This window comes from Canis lupus, chromosome 28 (assembly GCF_048164855.1).
Source record: "Canis lupus baileyi chromosome 28, mCanLup2.hap1, whole genome shotgun sequence".
Taxonomy (NCBI): Eukaryota; Metazoa; Chordata; class Mammalia; order Carnivora; family Canidae; genus Canis; species Canis lupus.
Window position 1 is genome coordinate 14,212,559 of NC_132865.1, and position 26,961 is coordinate 14,239,519.

A 26,961-nucleotide genomic window follows, 5' to 3' on the forward strand; every position below is an offset into this window, starting at 1 on the left:
AAATCACAAGGACTAGTTACCATGGCCTCAAGGGCAATGCATGACTAGATGAATTCCTCTGGCAGTAAGGAAATAAGATGGAGCCAAATCCACCAGAGAAGAATCTGTGATGCAAGAGGCAGCACATGACAAGAGACAATCCTCTGGCAGTATGGCCTGAGATCTGTCTGAGCCAGCCAGGAAGGAATCCCAGTCATTATCAGAATCTAATGTAACTGTAAAATATGACCTAATTAAGAGGTGTGTCAGCAACGGATTGAGAGTGTTCCCTCATACTTCTTTTAGAGCAATAAACAGAAATAGCAACTACATTCTAATGTAAGGGTAAAAATAGTAACCACCTTTTAAAATTATTACAAATTAATTGATGCACTCTCACTGAGGACTCTCCCTGGAAAGTAGCATGCACCAAATAAGTGGCCGCTATTGGTATTATTGATTGGATTTTGATTCCCAAAGTAGGTTTTCTCATTTTGGAAATCTTTTTTCTTGGGACGCCTGGTTGGCTCAGTGGTTGAGTTGTCTGCCTTTGGCATGATTCTGGGGTGTTGGTATAAGTTCCACATCGGGCTCCCTGCAGGGAGCCTGCTTCTCAGTGTGTGTGTGTCTCTCATGAAGAAATAAATAAAATCTTAAACAAAAAAAAGGAAATATTTTTTTCTTTTTCACAGGTGAAAGTCTCTCCACAGAAAGTCTTGGGAGGGAAATGATTTTTTTTCTCCTAAATCTTCAATTAATTTACACTTTTTTTTCAAAAGCATTTTATAAAATCCTCATACTTTCAATTATTATAGTCTAATGAGTGAAAGGCATTTTTCAAATGTCTTACTGTAAATAAATCTTATGTTAATAGCCAGAAGTAAAGGATCCCTGAAAAATAAGTTTCTCCAAAAAATTTTTATTCTATACCTGTGTCAGGCAAATTTATTGCCCTCGTGCAGCACACAGATGAGCAGCTGGAAAGGCATTGAAAATTTCTGCAGATATAATGGTAATAGTGAGAGGGAGCACAAACTGTCTCCTAAGGGTCCAGAGGGTTGGTTCACAAAGCCTTTTTTGAGAATGGGTTATTTACACTAAAAGCTAAAGAATAGGGTAACTATGTTGAGCGTTGGGTTGGGAGGGTCTGGAGAATTGTGAGAGATGACAGAGAAAGAACAGAGCAGTAGGGGCCTGAACATTAAGCTAAGATATTCCAGGCAAAGTCCCAAGGTAAGAAGGAGTGGGACATTTCCATGTCTGGAATGGAAAGCTTGAGGGACAGAATGACATGCGATGAACCTTTACAACATAGCAGAAGGAAGATCACACACAACCTTGTGGCTCTTAAGGACTCAAGCTTTTATCCTAAGACCAATGGGAATTCACTGAAGAGTGTAAGGGGAGAAGAGACATAATCACATGTGCTTTAGTGGCAGGGTAAAAGATTGTCACAGAATACAAATGAAAGATGATGATGATACCTTGGACTTAGCAGCATTCTGTGGTGGTGACAGTGACAACTTAGGTAAGTAAATGGATTGAAGAAGTGTGTAGGAGATAGATGGGAAAGTCCTGATGGTTAATAAATCAGAAGAGGGAGCATGGTAAGGAAGAGGTAGGTAAAGGATAAATCAATGACTTAAGCAACTGAGTGGATGGTGGTGGCCTTTACTAAAACAGAGAACACTTGAGAAAGTAAATATTTGGAAGTAGGAAGACAATGAGTTCCGTTTTAGAAAACATTGAGCTTTGCATGCCTATTATGAAAAAGACTTTAGACGTATCCATTTGACCACTAGATAGATAGGAAGTTCTGGGAAAAGCCTTTGCCAAAAAAATGGATTTGAGAATCACCAGCATGAAGATGGAAATGGAAACCCCAACAGCTTATGAAATCCCCTAAGGAGAGCTTTTAAAGATTTTAAAGCAAAGGAACTCAGGATAGAGTCCTTAGGAACTCCCGAATTACATGAAGAACAGAGGAGAAAGAGCCATCAGAGGAAACAGAAAGGGCAACCAAAGTAGGTGGGCACCAGGAGACTGTAACGTCACAAAACCAGCAAAAGAGAAGGTGTCACAAAGGGGTGATCAGTTGCCTCAAACACACTAAGGAGTCGAGAATTAAGTCTAGATTTAAGAACATGTTAGATTTAGCAACATGGAACTCTTTATCGACCTTAATAAGAATATACTCAGACAAGCAGAGGCAACAATCTCCTAGGGAGAAGGTGAAAGGCCTCTTGAAGCCAGAGTAGTTGTTTTTGTAGCAGGCTATGATTTATCTCTAGAGTGAACCAAAACGTCACTGTGGGAGCTGTGACTACAAGAAACCTACTGACAGGGGAAATGGAAGCATGTGGACAATTTATGTAGTGGTACTGCAGGCAAATTTTATATATTTCTTTTTTTTTTAATTTTACATATTGGTTTAAATATTTTTTAAAGATTTATTTATTTATGATAGACAGAGAGAGAGAGAGAGAGGGAGAGAGAAGCAGGCTCCAAGCCAGGAGCCCGACTTGGGACTTGATCCCAGGGCTCCAGGATCGTGCCCTGGGCCAAAGGCAGGCGCCAAACTGCTGAGCCACCCAGGGATCCCTTAATTTTACATATTTGAGAGAGAGCATGCACATGAGCAGGAGGAGGGGCAGAGGGAGAAGCAGACTCCCAGAGAGCCCAATGTGGGGCTTGATTCCAGGACCCTGAGATCATGACCTGAGCTGAAGGCAGACATTTAACTGCCTAAGCCACCCAGGTGCCCTATGTATTTCTTTTATTGTACTATTTGTGTAATATTTTATAAAAATTTCTGTGGATATACCTTGAGGGAAAATAGTATTCCTGGAGAAAAAGAGGATGTGGACATTTGGGAGGTGAGGAATGCAGAGGACGAAATAGGTCATTAGAAATGGAGCTCTTTGGCCATGTCTGATATAAGGGATAGAGCATCAGAGCAGTGCTACATGGGAACCTGCAGTTGGGGAAAGCGTGAGTGTGTTTAATATTGATGTGAAGAAGCCGCAGAGGGCAAGAGTAGAGTCCCAGGGAGAAGAGAAGACCTGGAGAGTGCAAAGTTCCAATAAAGAGTCGGATGCTTCAAAACAGAAAGGAGGTCCAGGGAGAAGAGGAAGGCTGTTGTCATGGTAGTTTGGCGACAGGAAGTTGATAGTGATCTAGTCAAACCACCCTAGTTTCCCTGGGAGGCTACAGTGAGAATAAGAGGGGACAGCAGGTGGTTAAAGGAGGTGAAGAGAGTAGACAAGGGCTGGAATATGTTTCAAAGAGCTTTTTATTAAAGTAAGCATGGTTTGGGTCTTAGGAGCTTGTAGTCTTGTCTGTTCCTACACTTAGCAATTAAGTACCTACTCAGGAGCTTTGACATGGTTTACATTATACTCTAGAGATCAATTAAGAAAATGATATTAGTCTCAGAAAATTCATGATTGCAGTGGAATATACAAAACATTAATTACCGTTAACATATCTTTTGATTCGTTAGGTATATGTGATTACATTTTGACACTTGAAGTTATATTTTTAAAACTTCACATTGGCTTGCCACAGTTGTATGTTGGGCCTCTGTAAGAATGTTCTTTTCATCAAAGTGAATTTAAGTGGATTTTGCCCCTGTCCTTTTGCAGTATTTTATTAGTTTTCTGCCATTTTCTAACCCGTGTCATAGTACATTGTTGTATATCCAATCCTTAAGTGGTTTCTACTCTCCTACCCTTCTGAATAAACTGCCCACACTAATAATGCTTTCTTCTCTTAACTCACTAATTTCCCCTTTATTTAACAGCAATAACTAATATATATTGGGTGACAAAAATGCATTTTTCATGACCTTCATAATCACTGAAAGATGAGCAAAAAAATGGGCTACTCTCCCAGTGAGGGGATGTGACCTCAGCTAGGGTAACAGAGGTGTGTCTGGCTTTAACAAAACCTGATACTTAAACCCAATTGCCTCTCCTCTAAAAAAAAAAAAAATCAACTGAAGGGGAAATTATATTATAAAATGACCTTTTCGGAGTGCCAGGGTGACTCAGTCAATTGAACGTCTGCTTCTGGCTCCAGTCATGATCCCAGAGCCTTGGGATTGAGCCCCACATCAGGCTCCCTAGACAGCAGGGAGTCTGCTTCTCCCTTTCCTTCTGCTTTCTGCTCTGTCTCTTTATGCTCATTCTCTCTCTCTCTCTCTGTCAAATAAAATCTTAAAAAAAAATTTTAAACCCAAAATAAACTTTCATTATGAAGATCTTTAATAATTATTGATAACAGCTCTTCCACAGGAGGCCTGCATGCCGCCACTGGGGCCACCGCCATGTCTCTAGTGATCCCTGAGAAGTTCTAGCACATTTTGTGAGTAATCAACACCAATATGGATGGGCGGCAGAAAATGGGCTTTGCCATCACAGCAATTAAGGGCGTGGGGCGAAGATATGCTCATGTGGTGTTGAGAAAAGCAGACATCTAGCTCACCAAGAGAGCCAGAGAGCTCACTGAGGATGAAATGGAACGTGTGATCACCATTATGCAGAGTCCATGCCAGTATAAGATCCCAGGCTGGTTTTTGAACAGACAAAAGGATGTGAAGGATGGAAAGTACAGCCAGGTCCTGGCCAATGGTCTGGACAACAAACTTCGTGAAGACCTGGAGAGACTGAAGAAGATTCGAGCCCACAGGGGGCTGCACCACTTCTGGGGACTTCATGTCCAAGGCCAGCACACCAAGACCACAGAGTGCTGTGTTCGCACCATGGGTGTATCCAAGAAGAAATAAGGTTATAGGCCTTGTCTGTTAATAAATCATTTATACACCTAAAAAAAATTATAGATGACATTTATGTTCCTGGTGCTTTACTCTCAATTCTCATAGGCATTAGCTCATGTGACCATTCTACCATCTTGTGAGATAAGTACATTTATTAAGCTATTTTTTAAAAATTATTTTTACTTATTATTTATTTGACAGAGAGTGTGCACACAATCAGGGGGAGCAGCAGAGGGAAAGGGAGAAGCAGACTCCCCACTGAGCAGAAAGCCTTATATATGGCTTGATTCCAGGAATTTGGGATCATGACATGAGCCAAAGGCAGACACTTAACCAACTGAGCCACCCAGGTGCCCCAGGAGACCCAGGTTCTAACCCTGCTTCTATCTATCACTAGCTGAGTCACAATCCTTAGACAAATCACTTAAATTCCAGGCCTTGTTTTTCCACATCTATTAAAAAAAAAAAGTAGAATTTTACCATTCTTAATGTCCTCTTTATTTCTAAACTTTTACCCTTCAAGTTATTAATAATATTTCTATGTGTCATGTCAGGAATACATCGATTGCATAAATTGGATGTATTGCTGAGGACCTAAAGCTAAAATCAAAAATTGTTTCCAATAGTTCTGATAGAGCACCAGCCTTATAATTCCTATCACTTGTCCTAAAAGAAAGAAACTGGGTTAACTGACCTATTTCAAGTAATAGGATTGGAGCAATTATTAATAATACGTAGCACTTGAAGTGATAACCCAGAAAACGAACAAACATTTCTGGAGCAAGCATTCTAGCAGGACATTCTGGGGGACCCAAAGAGATAGTTTTGTCCTTAATAATAAACTCATGGACAATTGAGGAAACAAGATCAAACCCATGAAAATTTAAATTCCTGATCGAAGTATAGAGTTGGAAAGGCCCTTTCACCTCATCTAGTCACAGATTCACAGAATGGGAGATCTGGAAAAGGATCTTCCATCTTCCGATGGGCCCACCTCTTCCCCTCCCTGTACCACCCCTCATTTGTGGCTGAGAAGACCCGGGGCAGAAGGGTAAGATCACCTGTCCACAGCCAGGCAGTGAGTTAATGAAAGAGCAGGGATTAGCCATTCAAGAGCCACAGTAGGTCAGTTTAATTGGAGTGGAGAACTCAGGCCAAAGAATGGTTGCCGATTGGGTTGTGTTATGGAGGCCTTTCTGTATCATACCTGCACACTGAGAAGACCCAAAAAGGTCTTCCTGGTGGAGAAGGGTTCACTGAACAGTGTAGACATTATTGCATGGAAAAGAGCCATTAACAATTACATTAAGCACGTCTCTGTGAGCTGATGTGGAGCAATCAGCATGCACTGTTTTTTTTTTTTTTTAAAAAAAGCAAGGTGTACAACAGTGTGTGTGTGCACACGTGTGTATAAATGCATAAAAACTCTCTGGACAGATAAGTAAAAACATGCTTATTGTGTTTGCAGGGAAGGAAATTGGACGTCTAAAGTACAGGTGTAAGAGTTGGATATAGTTTTCATTGTATGTTCTTTTGAACATTTTATTTTGGGATCTTTTCCCTAAATTACATAAAATTATCACTTTTTAAGAAGGTATTTTTGTCCGGTCTGAAAAGCTCTTTTTTTTTAATTAGATAAATTTTTTTTTTTTTTTTTTTTTTGCGATAGATACTACCTTTTGGTAAAATAGTTGTCTGACTACAGAGTGTTAAGATCAAGGTTAATTGTACTGTTACTGCCTCATTCATATTCAAAAATGTTAGAAAGGGTGTGATATGCTGACATTAAAAGTTGACTTCTTTTCCGCTGTGCTCAGTCTCCAAGCAATGACTACAGTTGTTGAAAGGGTGCCAGATACTGTCACACACAACTCAGATGGGAATCTAAACGTAGCCATATCCTCCCACAGCTGGCTGAGGACTTAGTGTGTGCTATAAATAGCAAGGACAAGTACAATCAATCCTGCTTTCAAAATGCAGTTCATGAGATATTTGTAGAAAAGTGAACTTGATAACATATTGGAATCTTTCTGTAATGGAATTGAACTAGTTGTCTAGTTTTAAGAACACAGTTGAACCCAGAGCTCATCCAAATCTACTTCGCAAGCCCAGTTCTAACAGGCTTAGATAGAGTCTACAAACATGTGGTTCTGTTCCTCCAGAGAAAGACCTTCCCAGCTGTTTTGGTTATGGAGGAGCATCTGCTCCCTCTGAGATAATGGTTTCAGGGCTTTTGTGAATGCATCCTCAGCCTCATAATTGCATATTTTGGCTAGCTTTAGATTTTCTAGAAAGTAAAAAAGCACCTACCCAGTGGATTTATTTTTTTAAATATTTATTTATTTATTTATTTATTTATTTATTTATTTATTTACCCAGTGGATTTAAACCTTTTTTGAGTAGCAGAGGTAGCAGCAGTGACCTGCTCCTCTAGAAATTCTGCCCAGTGACTTGCCATTTGGGAAATTTTCCTGGCCTGCTTTGTAAACCAGAGTCAGATCCTGATGCTTACAGGTTCAAACTGATCATAAGGAACAAGTTTCAGATTGGCTCTACCTTGACTCCAGTTGCTTTCAAACACGGTGGTGGTTTCAGAACGACCTAAGGAATTTTAGGGAAAAGTGGGTACCTGGGTCTTCCCTGTCTCTAATCTCCTGAGCTGTGAGGAACCCCAGGGAGAGTAGGGCAGTGGAGAGGATGGGGGAATAGTGTTGTGGGGTATAGGAGCATACTGAAGAGTGGAGCAGGGGCCTGCTCTTTCATGGCTTCCAGGCCATGGTGTGGATTTTGATCTTTAGTCTAAGAGCAGCAGGGAAACCATTGGAGTCTTAAGGAGAAGGATTGCTCAGGTTTATGCTTGCTTGTTTTAATCCACCTGGCCATAGTACAGGGACTTGGTAGAGGGGACTAAGTACATGGATGTAGCCCATTTGGAAAATCCAGGCATTCCCAATAGTGCATAAGTGTTCCTTTTACACCACATCCTCGCTAACACCTGTTGTTTCTTGTGTTGTTGATTTTAGCCATTCTGACTGGTGTGAGGCAGTATCTCATTGTAGCTTTGATTTGTATTTCCTTGATGGTAAGTGGGGATGATGAACATCCTTTCGTGTGTCTATTGGCTATCTGATTGACTCCTTTGGAGAAATGTCTGTTTACGTCTTCTGCCCTTTTTTTAATTGGATTATTTGTTTTGGGAGTGTTGGATTTTATAAGTTCTTTACAGATTTTGGATACTAGCCTTTTATTGGATATGTTATTTGCAAGTAACTTCTCTCATTCGTGGTTGCTTTTAAGTTCTGTTGATGGTTTCCTTCACTGTGCAGAAGCTTTTTATTTTGATGAAGTCCAAATAGTTTATTTTTACTTTTGTTTCCCTTGCCTCAGGAGATGCGTCCAGAAAAGAGTTGCTATAGCCAATGTCAGAGAAATTACTGCCTGTGTGCTCTTCTAGGATTTTTATGGTTTCAGGTCATAACATTTAGGTCTTTAATTCATTTTGAATTTGTTTTTGCATGTGGTGTAAGAAACTGGTCCAGTTTCATTCTTTTGCATGTGGCTGTCCAGTTTTCCCAACACCATTTGTTGAAGACATTGTTTTTTTCCCACTGGATATTCTTTCCTGCGTTGTTGAAGATTAATTGACCATATAGTGGTGGGTTTATTCTGGGTTTTCTATTCTGTTGCATTGATCTATGTGTCTGTTTTTGTGACAGTACCATACTATTTTGATGACTACAAAAGGAGGGGTGTGGGAGGATGGGTTAAATAGGTGATGGGGATTAAGGAATGCACTTGTCAGGATGAGCACCAGGTGATGTATGAAAGTATGTATGATGATGATGAATCACTATATTGTACACCTGAAACTAATATAACACTGTATGTTAACTAACTGAAATGAAAATAAAACCTTAAAAAAATCCAACCAACATGGCCTAGGAAAGAAGCAATAGAGTTAAAGAGGAGCAGATAGTTGGAGAGGTATCTAGAAGGTAGAACCAGTTCAGAGCCAGTGGTGATTGATTGGATATAAGAAGGAGGAAAAAGGGAGGAATTGAGAATAGTTCCCAGATTCCTAGGATTCTGACAAAGACAGGAAGTTCTATGTCTGACTAGTCCTTCCTGGCCTGGCCGTGCACTGGTGCTGGCTGAACTTGCCCGGGGGCCTGGCTGAAGGCCACTCCTGGCAGTGTTTCATGAATCAATGGTTCACCAACCTGTTGTGTCCTAAAGGGCTGAGTGCCCACATAACCACAACCCTGGCTCCAAAGAATAATACAGTCACCGAATCTTTTGTGCTTTTTTTAAGCTAGAGAATGCAGTTTACAAGTGTTAGAAAGACATTTAATATTTAGAGACTCAATCACCAAGTGATATTTGGGGAAGTTTGTACTACATAGAAATAAAATTGAAAGTACAAAATTTCTAGAAAATTTTTTCAAATGGTTAAAAAAATAAAAGCTATTCAGAATTCTATCTTAATTCAGTTATTTTACCTTTAGGTGTGTGTAGGTATGTGTGTCAGACAGTTTTGAAAATATGGTTGATCTTTCATATTTTTTTCTTAATCCCTGAGAAGCAACATATCACCATGATGTGTATGGTTAAGAAAATAATTCTGTCTTGATAGAGTAAGTTTGATTTTTAAGGTGCAAATCAATAGTCAACAATTAGTTGAGTCTAGACAGATTGGTACTGGCCTCTCTTCTCTTGATTCCACGGCTGAAAAAAAAGGTTCTAAGAGATTTAGCAGCTCAGTGATGATCTTTTATAGTAAGAGTAAAGAGACCAAATCCCAGAGACTCCCCTTTGAGCTCCTACTTATTCTCACCCAGTGTTGGATAAATGCACACGTGCCCTCTCAACCAAGCCACGAAGAGATCATTCCCTTTGCAGAGGAGACTGTTTTATAAAAGAACTTAACAGCAGGCATTTTGAGTCCTCCATTTTACCTCTCTTTGTTGAAATAGCTTATACCAGTAAACTGCGGCTAATGAGGTGGTTTATCTGGTTTTATTGTCCTTAATTTTATTACCTGCCCAATATAATCTTGGCCCAAGCTTTCCCTGCTTAGAGGCATGGTAAAACCTTTATGTCTAGGAAAGCCCCACCCAAGAGGAGATTTTGCTTTCTTGAGTGTGGGCTCTGAGCCAGGCCTGTAGGCTGAGGTGCTGGTTTCTGTAACAGACTAATTTAGAAACTCTAAGCCATTCTGTAATCTTATTTTCTGGCCCAGGTGGAGGTAGAAACAATCCAGAGAACAAAGATTAAGTGAATAAGCCAAAAGAAAGAGGCAAAGATCTATTTCTCCATCCCCCAAGGTTATCAGAATCTCTGTTTTAGATTTTTACTTTTGCCTTAGCATTCAACCCCTGAGAAGGGTTCACAATCAGAAGGAGACATCAGTCATCTTAGAGTCATGACTGGGGGCTGAGCGCAAGCAAAGCCTGTCACAGAAGTCAAATAAAGCAATTGGGCTAAGAACAGTGAGGTGGGAAAAGACACAAGCAGGTAGAAAATGGAGGAAGTGAAGTCTAATTTTCAGTGAAGAAGTCCAGAGCATTCCCTCCTCTCCTTCATCTGGCACCAGGCCCAACCTTGATGTCCTGCTGTTCCCCTTCTCTGAGGGGATCTCTCTCCAACACCACCCCCCCATGTCCCCCGGACTTCTGGGGAGCAGGTTTGTCCACAGGGACCCCAAGTCCCTTCTTACTCCTCATACCCACAGACTGAGCTTTCATATGCAGCTGCGGTTACCACTTTAAGGAGCCTGGTGTTCCTGAACCCACTGCCTTTTGAACCCTTATAGAACATTCTTCCCGATACCTTTTATTTAAACACATGTAATAAAACACTTTTGGGTGCTAGCCTCTTATGTCAATTTGATTTGACTCTTGTCACTCTTTCCCAACTACTCATGGGAAATTTGTTTTCTCTTCCTTCTTTGCTACCCTCAGCCACACCCCTGCTCTCTGGGGCTGGTTTGACCACAGCCGGCCACAGGCCAAGAAAACATGGGTGGGCGGGTGCCAGTCTCTGGCTGCTAGAAGCTGCTGAGGATAAGATGGGGGAGTTCCAGGGGTGGAGAGCCAAGGACGGTGCAGCCCACAAACTTTCTCAAAAAGCTGAAGGGAGGTTTTTTTTTTTTAGTTTTTTTTTAATTGTGTCAAGAATATTATGAAGTACTCATTCTGAATAAGAACAATATAGGTTGCTCTTGGAAAACTAATGCTAATAACCAATTAATAGTATCTAATTTCATTTGCTGTTTGTTTCCAAACAAAAAGGATATGCATATATATACTTTATAAGCACAAGATTATGGCGGGAAGGGCAAACAATTGTTTACAGTGATTACTTCTGAAGAAAGGAAGTGATTACTTCTGAAGAAAGGATCAGGAGGGCACCTTTTTATTTTACATGCTTTTGTACTCTGAATTTTTTTTTACTCCAACGCATGTATTGTCACTATAATAAGCAAGTTTAAATATTTTTTAAAAGAAATGTTCATTTTCTGTCCCTTAGTGATTTGCTGAAAACCATTAATAAGATACTAAGTGGAAGTTGAGGCTGAAATATAATACCATTTTAAAAAATGTTTTTAAGAATTTATTTATTTGGGATACCTGGGTGGCTCAGCTGGTTAAGTGCCTGCCTTCAGCTCAGGTCATGATCCTGGGATGGAGCCCTGCATCCGTCTCCCTGCTCAGCGGATCCCACTCCCACTGCCTGCTGCTCCTTCTGCTTGTGCTCTCTTTCTTTCTGTCTGTCAAATAAATTCTAAAAATCTTAAAAAAAAAAAAAAATTTATTTATTTTAAGGGGGGAGGGGCAGAAAGAGAGAAGGAGTCTCAAGCAGACTCCACACTGAGCACATAGCCTGTTGGGGAGCTCAATACTACAACCCCCAAGATCATGACCTGAGCTGAACTAAGAATTGGGTGCTTAACCAACTGTACCACCCAGGCACCCCTGATGCCACTTTGAACACTTTGCATAGCTGTTATCATTGCTTTAGGTAATTAATACTTAATCAAGATCAAATAAGGTAGTACTTTACAATCCTCAGTTTATGAATGAGGAAAATAGGCTCAGAGAGGTTATATAATATTCACAAGGTCACTCTTGGGAGCTGACCATTTCAGAAGGGTAAGCTAAATAAACATATGTCTTGTCTGCCAACGGAATCCCCAAATCCTAGCAAAGTGCCTGGTACATGGCAAGTGGCATAAATATGTTTATTGAATAAATTAATGTCTAATACAAAGTTTATGCCATTAGCTAATACATCAAATTCCCCTCCAAAGTTATACTCATGTAGGCAAAAGGCGCTTTATCAGCATAGTCACAGCTTCAGGCGCAGGTTCTGAATCAGAATTGTATAAAAAAAGACCCAAAACTTAAGATAGCCCATACCTCCTAGCACTGTACTCAGGTTTGTTCTTTAAAACTTTTGCTCTATACTCTCCACCTACTCAAGCAATAAAAGACATTTTTGTTTTTCCTATTTACTACCCTAGTATTTCTTTCATTCATTCCCTCATGAAATATTTATTGAGTACCTACCACCTGCAGGGAATTGTAGATAGAGCAATGAAAAACACCTTTAAGGAGCTGAAGGAGTTTCAGCACCACTAGATTGACTTTACAAGAAAAAACTTTTTAACATTTTATTTATTTATTTATGAGAGATACAGAGAAAGAGAGAGAGGCAGAGACACAGGCAGAGAGAGAAGCAGGCTCCTCACAGAGAGCCCTATGTGGAACTCGATCCTAGAACTCCAGGATCACCTGAGCCAAAGGCAGACGCTTAACTGCTGGTCCCACAAGAAATGTTAAAGGGACTTCTCTAAGCTAAGATGAAAGGATACTATTTAGTAAAAGGAAAACATATGAAAATATTAATCTCACTGTAGAAGATCCCTGGGTGGCTCAGTGGTTTAGCACCTGCCTTCGGCCCAGGGTGTGATCCTGGAGTCCTGGGATTGAGTCCCACATCGGGCTCCCTGCATGGAGCCTGCTTCTTCTCTGCCTGTGTCTCTGCCTCTCTCTCTGTGTCTCTCATGAATAAATAAATAAAATCTTAAAAAAAAATCTCCCTGTAAAGGTCAATATGTAGTTAAATTCAGAATGCTCTAATGTTGTAGTGATGGTAGATAAATAACTTATAAATTTAGTATGAAAATAGCAAAGCATTAAAAATAACTATAATTATATAGCTATAATAATTTGTTAACAGATACAAAAGATAAAAAGAGATTGTGACATCAAAAACATAAAGGGGAGAGTAGAAATGTAATGCTTTAGTATGTGTTCTAAGTTAAGTTGTTATCAGCTTAAAACAGACTATTTTAAGATGTTTTATGTAAGCCTCATGGTATCCACAAAGCAAAAATGTACAGTAGATACATAAAAGATAAAGAGAATGGAATCTAAGCATGCCACTATAGAAAGTTATGAATTTGCAAAGAGAGGAAGACAGAAACAAAGGAATTATAAAACAGTCAAAAACAATGAAAACATGGTAATAAGTCCATACCTACCAATTATAATTTTAAGCGTAAATGGGCTAAATTCTCCAATCAAAAGACATAGAATGGCTCAATGGGTTAAAAACAAAAACAAGAAACAAGATCCAACTATATGCTGCCTATAAAAGACTCACCAGCTTTAAGGACACATATAGACTGAAAATAAAGGGTTGGAAAAAGATATTCCATGCAAATGGAAGCCAAAAGAAAGCAGAAGTGACTGACTTATATCAGACAAAATAGATTTTAAGCCAGAGACTGTAATAAGAGACAAAAAAGATCATTATATAACAATAAAGGGATTAATCTGGCAAAGGGAACAGACTCAAAGGGAGAAATAGCAATATAATCGTGGGGGGACTTTACTACTCCATTTGAACGAAGGATATATCATCCACACAGAAAATTAACAAGAAAAAAATGGACTTATACTACATGTAGACTATTTGAACTTAATGGATATTTACAGAACATTCTATCCAATAGCAGCAGAATATATATTCTTCTAAAGCATACATGGAACATTCTCCATGATAGATCAAATGTTAGGCAAAAATACAAGTCTTAATACATTTACAAAGACCGAGATCAGATCAAGCATCTTTTCTGACCACAATAGTATGAAACTAGAAACACAATTATAAGAAGAAAACTGGGAAATTTACAAATATGTGGAAATTAAACAGCATACTACTGAACAGCCAATGGGTCAACAAAGAAATCAAAAGAGAAAACAAGGGGCACCTGACTGACTCAGTCGGAAAAGTATGTGACTCTTGATCTCAGGGTCATGAGTTTGAACCCCATGCTGGGGGTAGAGATTACTTAAATAAACAAGAAAGTCTTTAAAAAGAAATTTAAAAAGGGGCACCTGGGTGGTTCAGTGGTTGAGTGTCTGCCTTTGGCTCATGTTGTGATCCCGGGGTCCTGGGATGGAGTTCCACATCAGGCTCCTTGCAAGGAGCCTGCTTCTTCCTCTGCTTATTTCTGCCTCTCTGTGTCTCTCATGAGTAAATAAATAAAATCTTTAAAAAAATAATTTAAAAAATAACTTGAGAGAAAATAAACTGTAAATATATAAAACTTACCTAATAAAACAGATCCCTAAAAGAGGGATATTCATAGCAACAAATGCCTAGATTATTATAAAAAAAAAAAAAAAAAAAAGTCTCAGGGCACCTGGCTGGCTCCATAGAGCATGTGACTCTTGATCTTAGGGTTATAATTTCAAGCCCCACATTTGGTATAGAGATTCCTTTAAAAAACAAAAATAATAGTAATAAAAGATCTCAAATCAGCAACCTAACTTTATACTTTTAAGGAACTAGAAAAAGAATAAACTAAGTGCAAAGTTAGTAGAAAGAAGGAAATGAAAATACTTTCGTTTCTCTTTGGATCATATAAATCTTTTATCTTTTACTAACAAAAAAAAAGGAAATAAATGAAAGTTAAAAAGACAATAGAAAAGTTCAATAAAACTAAGAACTGTGGGTTTGTTTAAAAAGACAAACTTTGGCCAGATTTACTAAGAAAAAAAGGACTCAAAATCAGAAATGAAAAAGACATTACAACTGATAGCACACAAATGCAATGCATCATAAGAGACTACTATGAACAACTGACACCAACAAATTAGACAACCTAGAAGAAATGGATACATTTCTAGAAACACATAGCCTACCAAGGCAGTCAGGAAGAAATAGAAAATATGAACGGACCAATTACTAGTAAGGACATTGAGTCGGTAATCAAAAATCTCCCAATAAACAAAAGTCCAAATAGATGACTTCAATGATAAACTCCTCTAAACACAGAAAAATTAATACCAATTCTTCTCAACAAAAAATTAAAGAGGAGAGGCATGTGGCTGGCTCAGTTAAGTGGAACATAGGACTCTTAATCTTGGGGTTGTGAGTTTGAGGCACATACTGGGTATTAGAGATTACTTTAAAAAATAAAATATTTACAAAAACATTTACAGAGGTAGGAACACTTCCTAATTCACCTTAAGAAGCCAGCATTACTCTAAATATGAAAACCAGAAAAGAACGTTCCAAGAAAAGTAAATTGTGGGCCAATATCCCTGATGAATATGGATGCAAAAATCTTCAACAAAATATTAGCACACTGAATTCAACAATACATTAAAAGAATCATATACCATAATCAAATGGGATTTATTCCAGGCATGCAAGAATGGTTCAATATCCACAAACAATGTGATACATCACATTAACAAAATGAAGGATAAAAATTTCTAATCATCTCAATAGATGCAGAAAAGCATGTGATGAAATTCAATATCCATTAATGATTAAAAAAAAAAAAAAAAAAACCCACAACCCTTCAACTGGCTAAGAGGGAAAATACCTTAACATAATAAAGGCCATGTATGACAAGCCCACAGGGAAACTCAGACTGAATGGTGAAAAGCTAAAAGCCTTTCCTCTAAAATCAGTAACAAGATGAGAATGCCTATTCTTGCCACTTATATTCAACATGATGCTGGAAATTCTAGCACAGCAATTAGGCAAGAAAAATATAAGATACTCAAATTTGAAAGGAAGAAGTAAACTATTCACGCTATATTATATAGAGAAAACTCTAAAAACTCCACCAAAGCTCTGTTAGGGATCTAATCAACTAATTCAGGTATAGAATGCAAAATCAAGACATAAAAATCAGTTATATTTCTATACACTAGTTATGAACTATTGGAAGAAGAAATTAGGATAATAATCCCATTTGCAACAGCATCAAAAGGAATAAAATTTAACCAAGGAAGTGAATGACCTGTACAGTGAAAGCCATAAGACATTGATGAAAGGAATTGAAAAAGATACAAATAAATGGAGATATTCCATGCTCATGGATTGGAAGAGACCTCTGTACTCCATGTTTATTGCAATATTTACAGAGGCCAAGATATAGAAATGACCTAAGTATCTGTCAAAAGGTGGCTGGATAAATAAAATCACACACACACACACACACACAAACACAGAGGATTATTTTTCAGCCATGAGAAAGAAGGAAATCCTGCCATTTGCAACAAATGGATGGTTCTTAAGAGCATTATGCTAAGTGACATAAATCAGACAGAGGACAAATAGTACATCTCATCCCTTACATGTATAATATTAAAAAAAAAAAAAAGTCAAACTCATAGAACCAAAGTAGAAAAGTAGTTGCCAGCATCTGAAGGGTGGTAGAAATAGGATGGAATTGGTAAAAAGATACAAATTTTCAGCTAGAAGATGAATAAGATCTGAGACTCTGTAGTTGGTATGATTGTATTGTGTAATCGAAATTTGCTAATAAAATAGAATTTAAATATTCTCATAAAAGAAAAAAATGAGGTGGGTGCCTGGCTGGGTTAGTCAAAAGAACATGTGACTCCTGATCTCCGAGTTGTGAGTTTGAGCCCCATGTTGAGTGTGAAGATAAATAAATAAAAACTTAGAAAAAAAGTGAGATGATAGATGTGTTAGTTAAGTAGATGAAAGAATCCTTTCAAAACGTCTACATATGTATCAAATCACCATAATGTACACTTTAAATATCTTACAATTTTATGTCAATTACGTCTCAATAAAGTTGAAAATTTATAAATAAAAGTATCGAAATAAAAGAGACAATAACATAAGTTGACAAGAATATGAAGATGAGGAGCTATATTGTTCTGCCTTCTTGTCGGTGAGAATGTAAAATGGTGCAGCCACTTTGAAAAATCATGGCAGTTTCTTAAAATGGTGCACATTATTTTACCATATGACCCAGCATTTCTATCCCTAGGCATCCAACCAAGAGAAATGAAAGCATTGATCACACAAAGACTCACACAGGAATGTTCTCAGCAGCATTATTCATCATAACCAAAAAGTGGAAACAATCCAAATGTCTAATCAGCCTGTGAAGAGGTGAGCAAAATATGGTATGGTCACACAATGAAATACTGTTCAGCAGTGCAAAAATGCAAGACCTGTACTTGCTGCAACATAGATGAACTTCAAAAACACTGCAAAGTGAGAGAAATCAGTTACAAAAGATCCTATATTATGGAATCCCACTTAGATGAAATGTCCAGAATGGCCAAATCTATAGAAAGTAGATCAGTGGTTGCCCGGGGCTTGCGGTAGAAATGGAAAATGAGATCTTACCAGGGTGATGGTCAAGTTCTAAAATCAGATCATGGTGATAGTTGTACAACCAGGTATGTTAATAATAAAAGATAATTTTTTAATAAAAGATAATCGTGTATTTAAAACTGATGAGTATTACGGTATGTTACGTAACTCAATAAAATTATTTTTAAAATATTTTATTTATTTGTGAGAGGAGGAGAGAGGGGGTGAGGGAGTGTGAGCAGGGAGAGGAGCAGAGAGAGAGGGAGAAGCAGGCTCTCTGCTGAGCAGGAAGATGCGGGCTCGATTCCAGGACCTTGGGATCATGACCTGAGCCGAAGGCAGGCACTTAACCCACTGAGTTGCCCAGGCACCGCCCCCCCCCCCCCCCGCTTCAATAAAATTATTAAGAAAAAAAGATTTGGAGACTTTTGGTCAAGATATCACGGTGAGTTCCCTCTATAGAAACCAACTCCACCATATAAGAGCAAATTAAGACAAAAAGTTCAAAGCAAAGAGTTACTAGAAAAAACCTTTTTAAACTCCTTATAGAATCCTATAGTAATTTTTTAAAGATTTACTAAGTAGATCGCTGTAAGAATTTCGAGATTTGGTTTTTAGGTTTCCATTCAGTCATCATGAGCCAGATAAATGAAGAAAATTTCCAGTCGAATTTCCAACTATATTTTCTTGATAGAGAGGAAGGGAGGGATGGGATCCCAGTGAAGGAACAGTGTTTACCTTCTGAAATGTGTTCCTTCTTTCTGCATGGGATGCCTTTGCCCTTTTGACAGATCTCTGATCTGCTCTTCTATCCCTCTCCCTAACTTAGTTCAACAGGCCTCACCCTTGGTTGGATTTTCTCTGTCCTGTGTCCCCCATCTTTCTACACATAGACCAGCTTGCTCCTCCCCGGTTAATTTGCCTTTGTTCTCTGGTTCCTTTTTTCTGTGCCTCCTTGCCTCTTCTAGTCCTTCTTTCTAGTCCTCCTTGCAAAGTGAAGAAATAGAGATAAATATCCTACTCCATTCCTTGGAGTCCTGTGTAGTTCTTCTGGCCGGTGGAAGGTGCTGGAATGTGACCAGCACATTCCAGTCAACCTGAACCCAGTTAGGGAAGAATGAGCCCTTGCACAATTAGGGGGAGTGTTTTATGGCCTGTTATTGTTACTCTTACATTGTCAGACTTTTCAAAGAAACAGAGGATTAATTATTGACAAAGTTGAGATGAAACTTTCACTAAAATACTTCACACTTAGGGGGAAAAGGAGACCTAGAAACCAAGCATTTCGAGGAATTAAAAAAAAAAAGTATCTCCCTTTTTAATTTTTCTCAAACACTCTAAAATTGAAAGACGAGCTGTGTGTGAGAGAGAACTATTAAAACTTTTCAAAGTGTACTGTAACTTTGTATCCTTTTTTCTAGCTATAAATATATAAATGAATAATAAATTTATTCTAACATCTGATCATTTTTTTGCAGCCTATAGAGGAACTTTCATGAATAATCATAAATTTCCTTCACTTCCAGTGTGCTGTGTGAAAAGAACATTCCATAAGAGAGAGATTATAATCATTTGGTGATAATTACACAAAACTCTGAGTCATTAGACTCTATTAATTGTCTGAAATATAACTAGAAGAAAAATAAACATCGGGAGGAAATCTAGCATGACTACAATTAAGTTTAATTATGATCCCTCCAGTCTATAGGGAAAAAAAATCTCAAAGTCAGGGTTTCAAAATTGATTTAATTAACTTTTAAGTAACTTTTTAGTAATGTTTAAATAGCTTTTTAGTTATTTAACCAGCTAGTAATCTTTGTTCTTTATTTAGCTGGATATGACTCCAAAACTTTTACACCGTGTTTTCTGATACCATTTTTTTTTTAAATCCGTGGTGTTCATGCAGTTAACATTTGATAGGAATCCACTCAAGTAGAACACTTCCACAGGAGCCAGCTGCTCTGACCATCATGCCCAGGCAAATGGCTGCTAAATCCACCCAAAGGCCAGGGCCTCGGATCCTTTCTCAGCAACTTCTGAGTCATCACCTGCCTTCCGTCACCTTGAGCTGCACACACCCACACCCCAGATTCTCAGTTCTTCCTGCCCTAGGTAAACATACCCATCCCCCGATTTGGGGTCCTTTCCAAATCTGAAACAATCTACGTGATCCCACCCTTCCTGTTCTCCAGGCCACCAACAATATCAACTCAAGTCCTGTGTGCCTCCCTTCTGAAATTGCTCACATCCTTCCCCCTGCCCATCCTTCCTTTGCATTTCGTCTCTGCACCACCTGATATGTGTCCCCCCCGGTGGCTTCCCACCGAGGATTCCCACTGGTTATCTGAGACTAGAACACTCTCTCACAAGCTCACACACCATCTCACTCTTGGCCTTCAAATGGCCCATGAGGCTCTTTTGCCTGGTGGACAAGTTAACCTCCTGTGCCTGGCATCCAAGAAGTTCTGGGCTCCAGATACACCACTGTTCCAGGGTTCACTCTCATGGATCTACTACAGCATGTTCCACTTCAGTCAGAGTGGACCACACACCATGTCCCAAAAAAGTCTGTGTATCCCCACACCTTGTTTTTGCCTTCCCTACTGGGCATAGGCCTTTGTCAAGCATCTCTATCTGCTGGCTTTGACCTGCTTTGAATGCCCCTCCCCAGGAAGCATTCCAGAAGAGTTTGCCTTCGGCAGGGAATGATTTCCAGCCTCGCCTTCATTCTTTAAGCAATGAGCTTAAACTTCTCTTAGCATGGCCTTTTATTTTTAGAGCCATACCTTTCCCCCCTGAACAGACTGAGAACCCCACAAGGGCAGGCAAAATGTTTTCTTCCTCTTTTGACATAATAGATGACAAAATACAGTGGAAAGAATATAGGTTTAGAGCCAGTGGAGTATGAGTTTGAATCTTAATTCCACTACTTACTAGTTGAATTTTCTTGAGGAATTTATTTACCTACTCTGAGCTTGTTTTCTCATCTGTAAAATGGGGATGCTAAGTAATACTAGTATTAGCCTTAAGTGAGAATAAATTGGTACCATCTACATTCAAGATACATCCTTCAAAAAGCGTTTGCTTTACCACTTCCCTTTGTATGTCAGTGTCTACATTATGCTTTATACATAGTAAGTGCTCAAGTATAATAAACACAAAAGGATTTTGATATGTGTCTGACTTGGGTTGGTAGCCTTAACAGCTCCACTCTCCCCACAAATGAGGCTCTTGGCGCACCATCTGAATGGCCAAACCTGTATTCCTGTAGGTCTGCCCTAGTGGTTTTCAAAGTCCCCCAGAGTTTCTCATTTATGTAGTCCAGGGTGAGGCTGATTAAAAGCTCCCTAAGTAAAAAAAAAAAAAAAAAAAAAAAAACTCCCTAAGTAATTTTACTAGGTAACTAGAGTGGAGCATGACTGGCAATCACTCAACTTGATGATTTGAGGGGGAAAAAATCTGCCTGATTTTGGTTTCAGTTTCATTTTAGTTCCTTTTTATCCATTGCCCTCACTATAATGAAACCCTCCTCAGGGTGCCTGGGTGGCATGGTTGGATAAGTGTCTGCCTTTGGCTCAGGTCAGGATCTTGGGGTCCTGGGATCAAGTCCCACATCAGGCCCCCAGCCCAGCAGTGAGCCTGCTTCTCTCTCTCACTCTTCCTCTGTGCTCACTCTCTCTTAAATAAGTAAAATTTTAAAAGAAAGAAAGAAGGAAGGAAGGAAGGAAGGAAGGAAGGAAGGAAGGAAGGAAGGAAGAAGGGAAGGAAGGAAGGAGGAAGGAAAGGAAGGAAGGAGGAAGGAAGGAAGGAAGGAAGGAAGGAAGGAAGGAAGGAAGGAAGGAAAAAGAAGAAAGAAAGAAAGAAAGAAAGAAAGAAAGAAAGAAAGAAAGAAAGAAAGAAAGAAAGAAAGAGGAAGGAAGGAAGGAAGGAAGGAAGGAAAGAAAAGAAGGAAAGGAAGGAAGGAAGGAAGGAAGGAAGGAGAAAGAAAGAAAAAGAAAGAAAAAGAAAGAAAAAAGGAAAGAAAGAAAGAAAGAAAGAAAGAAAGAAAGAAAGAAAGAAAGAAAGAAAGAAAAAGAAAGAAAGAGAAAGAGACACTCTTTAAGGTACTACCCAGGCCCCACCTGAGCCTAGGCTGGGAACTATATGCTCTGGGAAATAAGATAATAAGAAACATATGTCAAAAACACAGGGATCCCTGGGTGGCACAGCGGTTTGGCGCTCCCGGTGCGTGGAGCCTGCTTCTCCCTCTGCCTGTCTCTCTCTCTCTTTCTGTGTGACTATCATAAATAAATTTAAAAAATTTAAAAAAATATTTAAAAAAACACAGAGGCTATCAATGAAGAAGCAATGTGTTCATATTTATCAACGTATTTTTTAAGATTTATTTTTGAGAGACAGAATGCAGGAGGAGGGGCAGAGGGAGAGAGAGAGGGACAAGCAGACTCCTTGCCGAGCGTGGAGCCAGAGGTGGGGCTCCATTCACAATCCTCCGTTCACGACCTGAGCCGAAATCAAGAGTTGGTTGTTTAACCAACGGTGCCACCCAGGCACCCCTGTTAATGTATTTTAATACAGACCTCACAGCTATTATCTTGCAGCCACTGAAGTAATACCTGCCATTAAGTTGACTGCGATGGATGATATATATTGATCTGTGTGTCCCTTTCTCTATACTCACTCAGTTTTCCTGTTTTGTTTTGTTTTTTTAAGATTTTATTTATTTATTCATGAGAGACACAGAGAGAGAGGCAGAGACACAGGCAGAGGGAGAAACAGGCTCCATGCAGGGAGCCCGACGTGGGACTCCATCCCGGGTCTCCAGGATCACGCCCGGGCTGAAGGCAGGTGCTAAACCGCTAAGCTACCAGGGCTCCCTCAGTTTTCCTGTTGTATTGGTCAGGATTTGGATGGAAAGAAGGTGAGAAGAGGGACGAAAAAATGTATCAAGCTACTTTTGAACCTCAGAGTACAGGAGAATCACCTAGAGCCTTTGCTGAGGACCCAGTAGTGAACACTGGAAATATCTGAGTTCAGGAGAGTAGTTAGACCAATAGTCAAAGTGATAGTTGAAATTATGGGGTAGGTGTGGATCTCCAAGAGAGTAACGAAAAAGCGGCTGATAGAAGATAGAGAATAGAAAGGTTCTATAACCAAAGTACTAGAAGAAGGAAAAAAAAAAAAAAAGAGTAGTGTCCTTGAAGCCATGGAAAGGAATTCCCAGATAAGTGGTCAGTGATGCTGAAAATGTAGATTCCTGGGTCCCACTCCCAGAGATTCAGATTCAGTCAATTTGAGGCAGAGCCCTGAAATTTACACTTCCCACAATGTACGTGAATTTGATGTAGATCCATTTTGAGCAGCACTGGTATGCCTTGTTTTGTAAATAAGTGAAACCTCCCCCAAAACAAAATGCTTAATGTAAGTTCATTTGATATCCAGTTTCTCTTATATATTTCTAATATTGACTTTTTTAAAAAAAGATTTTATGTATTCATGAGAGACACAGAGAAAGAGGCAGAGACACAGGCAGAGGGAGAAGCAGGCTCCCTGTAGGGAGCCCGACGCGGGACTCGATCCCAGGACCCCAGGATCACGACCTGAGCCAAAGGCAGACACTAAACCACTGAGCCACTCAGGCATCCCTAATATTGACTTTAGCATGTGGGAGATGACAAATTATCTTTCATTGCCCAAAAACTTGGCTCACATTAGAAGAAACATTAACCAAATTAATTCAAATTAACATCAGGATAACTTGAACTTCCCTTCCTCTCATTATACCTACAAAATCCAGAACTGCTCCATCAGCCCAAAAGGAGTCTATTCCAGTAGGGATGGGAAAAGGTAATTTTCTTTGATGGTATACAGGATTTAGAAGTATAGCAAACAAAGCACAGATGTGACACATGTTGTAGTACTGACTTCCTTTGCACTATTATGAATAAAGTCTTATGAGTGGCTCAGTCAGTTAAACATCTGACTCTCGATTTTGGCTCAGGTCATGGGATCAAGCCCCACCTTGGGCTCCTCGCTCATGGGGGAATCTGCTGGAGATTCTCTCCCGCTGCCCCTCAACCCTGTGCATATGCGTGCAGACTCCCTCTCAAGTAAACAAGTCTTTTTGTTTTTAAATGTCTGAGATGGTAAATACCATAGCAAAAGGGTGGTCAGGAACATAGTTTCATTCATTTATTCATTCATTCTTATCTCTATTCAACAAATATTTATTCAGTACCTATTATATGTCAGGTACTGTTAGGAGATTTGAGTATGAATAAAATAAAGTTCCTGCTGGTATAATAGCACTACAATGGCAATCACATAACAATATATAAATGTGTCAGATAAGTTTATCCAATGTTATATGTCAAATACATTTCAATTTTAAAAATAAGTGAGTAAAGTTCCTGCTCTCAGGGGGTTTGCACTCCAAATAAATCAGCACTTCCTACAAATTCTTATTGAATGCATTCAGTGTTTAGGACACCGAGCCAGACATTGGATTAGGAGGATTAGGTGAGATGCTCCCTTTGGAAGTGATGACAGCCAAGTACTTGGAAGACACTCATGTATTAGGCACTCTGCTAGGGTTTTCAGGTACAGAGATTAACATGAGCTTGTCCTGACACCCTGGAATTGGAAGCACAAGAGATAAACAACTAATTCTAATGTGGAGATATACATTGAGGGAGCATGGGCTGGTGAGAGATGAAGCTGGAAAAATACACTGGGACCAAACTGTGAAGACATTGAATGCCATGGTTGGGGGCTCAGACTTCACTTTATTGGTTGTGCAGCCTTAGAAGGTCTTGGAGTAAAAAAGTGGCATGATCAGACTTGTGCTCTGGAAGTTAGCTGGAGACAGGCCAGTTAAGAAGCTATTATAATAGTCTAGGCAACTGATAATGAAAGCCAAAGCTAGGATTGTGACAGTGAAGATGAAATGAGAAGTCAAATTCAAGCTGTCCAGAATCAGAAATGGCAAGATACATAAGAGGAAGGATGTAGGGGGGAGAGGGAGGAGGAATTGAAACTCATAAGACCTAGCTTGAGTGATTGTGTACATGGGGAGCCTATTAAACAAGCTAGAAAATAGGGGAGGAGAGCTCAGTTTGAGGCATGGGAATGAGGGTTGAAATAATAACCTGTTCCAGTTGGCTAGCTGTGAAAGGTCTAGTTGGAGGATTTATGAGCAGTTGAAAATACAGGTCAGGAGTTCAGGAGCAAAGTTGAAGCTGGACATGGAGATAGCAAGAGATAGGTGAGATTATGGGAAGAAAATAGATGTCCAAGGGCTAAGGTAAAAAAAAAAAAAAAAAAAAACCAATGAGGGGCTCCTGGATAGCTCAGTCGGTTAAGCATCTGCCTTCAGCTCCAGGCATGATGCCAGGGTCCTGGGGTGGAGCCCCACGTTGGGCTCCCTCGCCTGGTGGGGAGCCTGCTTCTCCCTCTGCCTCTGCCCCTCCCCCACTTGTGCTCTCTCCATCTCTTACTCTCTCTATCTCGAATAAATATAATCTTAAAAGCAAAACAAACAATGAAAGAGAGTGGAGAGGGGGTCCGTGGGTGGCTCAGCAGTTTAGCGCTTGCCTTCGCCCCAGAGCATGATCCTGGAGTTCCCAGATGGAGTTCCACATGGGGCTCCCCACAGGGTGCCTACTTCTCTGCCTCTCTCAAATAAATAAATAAATAAATAAATAAATAAATAAATAAATAATCTTTTAAAAAAAAGCCTATGAGAATATAGAAGCCCTCACCCAGCCTGGACATCCTAGAGGGAGCAACATCTTAGCTGAACATGGAGGAGAACAAGTTAAATAGAAAAAAGGGAAGATGGAGAGTTCTCATCTCTGGAGATGAGAGAAGGCCAGTGTTTTCTGTGAACTGGGGAACTGTAATGCAGCCAGAGGAATGGGAATAGGGTGAGTCTGGGATGTGAACAGAGGACAGACAACACAGGGATCTGACTCATAATAGTTATAGACTCATAAATAGCAAACACACAATGCCATGTGCACTTAATATATTTTGAGAATTTGAGTTGCATTAGCGAATCTTTACAATAATCCTGGGAGGTAAGTACTACTAGAATTGACATTTATCTAATGGCCATGGTGGTTCATTGACAGGTTTTGAGCAAGGAATTGGTGAGAGCAGGGTGTCCCTCCAGGAAATATGGAAGTCTTCATCATCGCTCTCCCCAGCCAGCCTCTCCCTTGACCTTCTTTACCTCACCTCTGGTACCACTGTCCCCCCAGTCAATAGGCTAGAAACTGGGGAACCCACCTGCACTACCCACTTCTAAACACTTACTATGCTTTGCCAATTTTGCCCCCAGTTCTTTCTGCTCATTTTCACCTCCTGGATTCAGAGCCTCCTGTCTCTCACGGAGACTCTACTACAACGTCCCCACTGGCTCCTGGCCTCCTCAAGGTCTATTCCCTTTCTTTAAATCTGTCTCTCTAAAATGCAAACGTGACCACACAAGGCCCCTACTTTAAACATACCACGCCTTCCCTGGCCCAGGAGTGCAGCTGCAGTCAGGACACTCCCATTGTTAGAGTGGCTCACTTCCAAGACAATGACACACCATGCAGGTGACATGTTGACACCTGGAGTGTAACCAGCACTCACCACCTACCAGGCTCTGCTCTCAGCCCTTTCCCCGAGTTAACTCAATCCTCACGATAATTGTCCATGTCAAAGTTGGGGAAACGGAGTCAAGGGAAAGTTAAAGAACTTGTCCAAGGACACAGAGTCAATAGGAACTGGGCTAGGCCCCTGACTCCAGGGTGTATGCCCTGAACCTCCACCTTAATGTGGGGAGAAGAGAGAAAAGCAGGCCTAATGAGGTGTGGGAGGAGAAAAAATTAAATAATGCCTAATAAAACTTTGAGCTGATTCTGCTCTGACAGCTGCTGCATCTTCCTCCCCCACCTGAAGGACACGTGTTCAAAGTATGGTTCCTCCACATGGCCTTTGAGGAGCCCTCTGAGTCCTCTCTGTCCTCAGCTGGCTCTGCGGCCTTCCAGTTCCGCGCCCTGTGTCTAGCGCCCAGCGGTCGGCCTGAGTACACTCGGTGGGGTGGCTCCCCCTTCCTGCCTTCCTCTACTTCTCCTCCAGGCTGGCAGCCCACTGCCTAGCCCAGTGGCCAGAACAAGATCGTACCACCAAAATCACGTGGCAGATAGACCACGGGCTTGGCCTGCTCTTGCAACCCACCTTCGATATTTTCCCCCTCTACTCAGTTTTACAATCTTATACCAGTATCACCACTCAGGTTTCTTGAGGGTTTTCTTTTTTTTTTTTTTTTTCATTGAAATTGACAAAGACAAGGTCTAAACGAGTTGGATTCATTTAGCAAGTCTATTTTCTATCTTTTTAAAAAATATTTACTTATTCATGAGAGATACAGAAATAGGCAGAGACATAGGCAGAGGGAGAAGCAGGCTCTCTGCTGAGCAGGGAGCCTGATGCAGGACTCGATCCCAGGGCCCTGAGATCATGACCTGAGCCAAAGGCAGTCGCTCAACCACTGAGCCGCC

At 40.0% G+C, this 26,961-nt stretch overlaps 1 long non-coding RNA gene and 1 pseudogene across 8 annotated transcripts in view; both read left to right on the top strand.

Moving 5' to 3' along the window:
* LOC140620212 (small ribosomal subunit protein uS13-like) overlaps positions 1 to 4,813 on the top strand; it is a 69,273-nt pseudogene extending 64,460 nt beyond the window's left edge.
* Positions 1 to 26,961, top strand: part of LOC140620213 (uncharacterized) — a 179,580-nt gene that overhangs the window by 120,697 nt on the left and 31,922 nt on the right. For 4 of the 8 annotated variants that reach the window (XR_012019971.1, XR_012019974.1, XR_012019973.1 and 1 more), the window contains exons 9-10: positions 17,085 to 17,209; positions 22,127 to 22,334. The exons of 2 other annotated variants lie outside the window; for them this stretch is intronic. This is a non-coding gene — a long non-coding RNA (uncharacterized lncRNA). The remainder of the gene's footprint in view (positions 1 to 17,084; positions 17,210 to 22,126; positions 22,335 to 26,961) is intronic. 2 more of the 8 variants (XR_012019972.1, XR_012019976.1) reach the window with 1 other exon arrangement.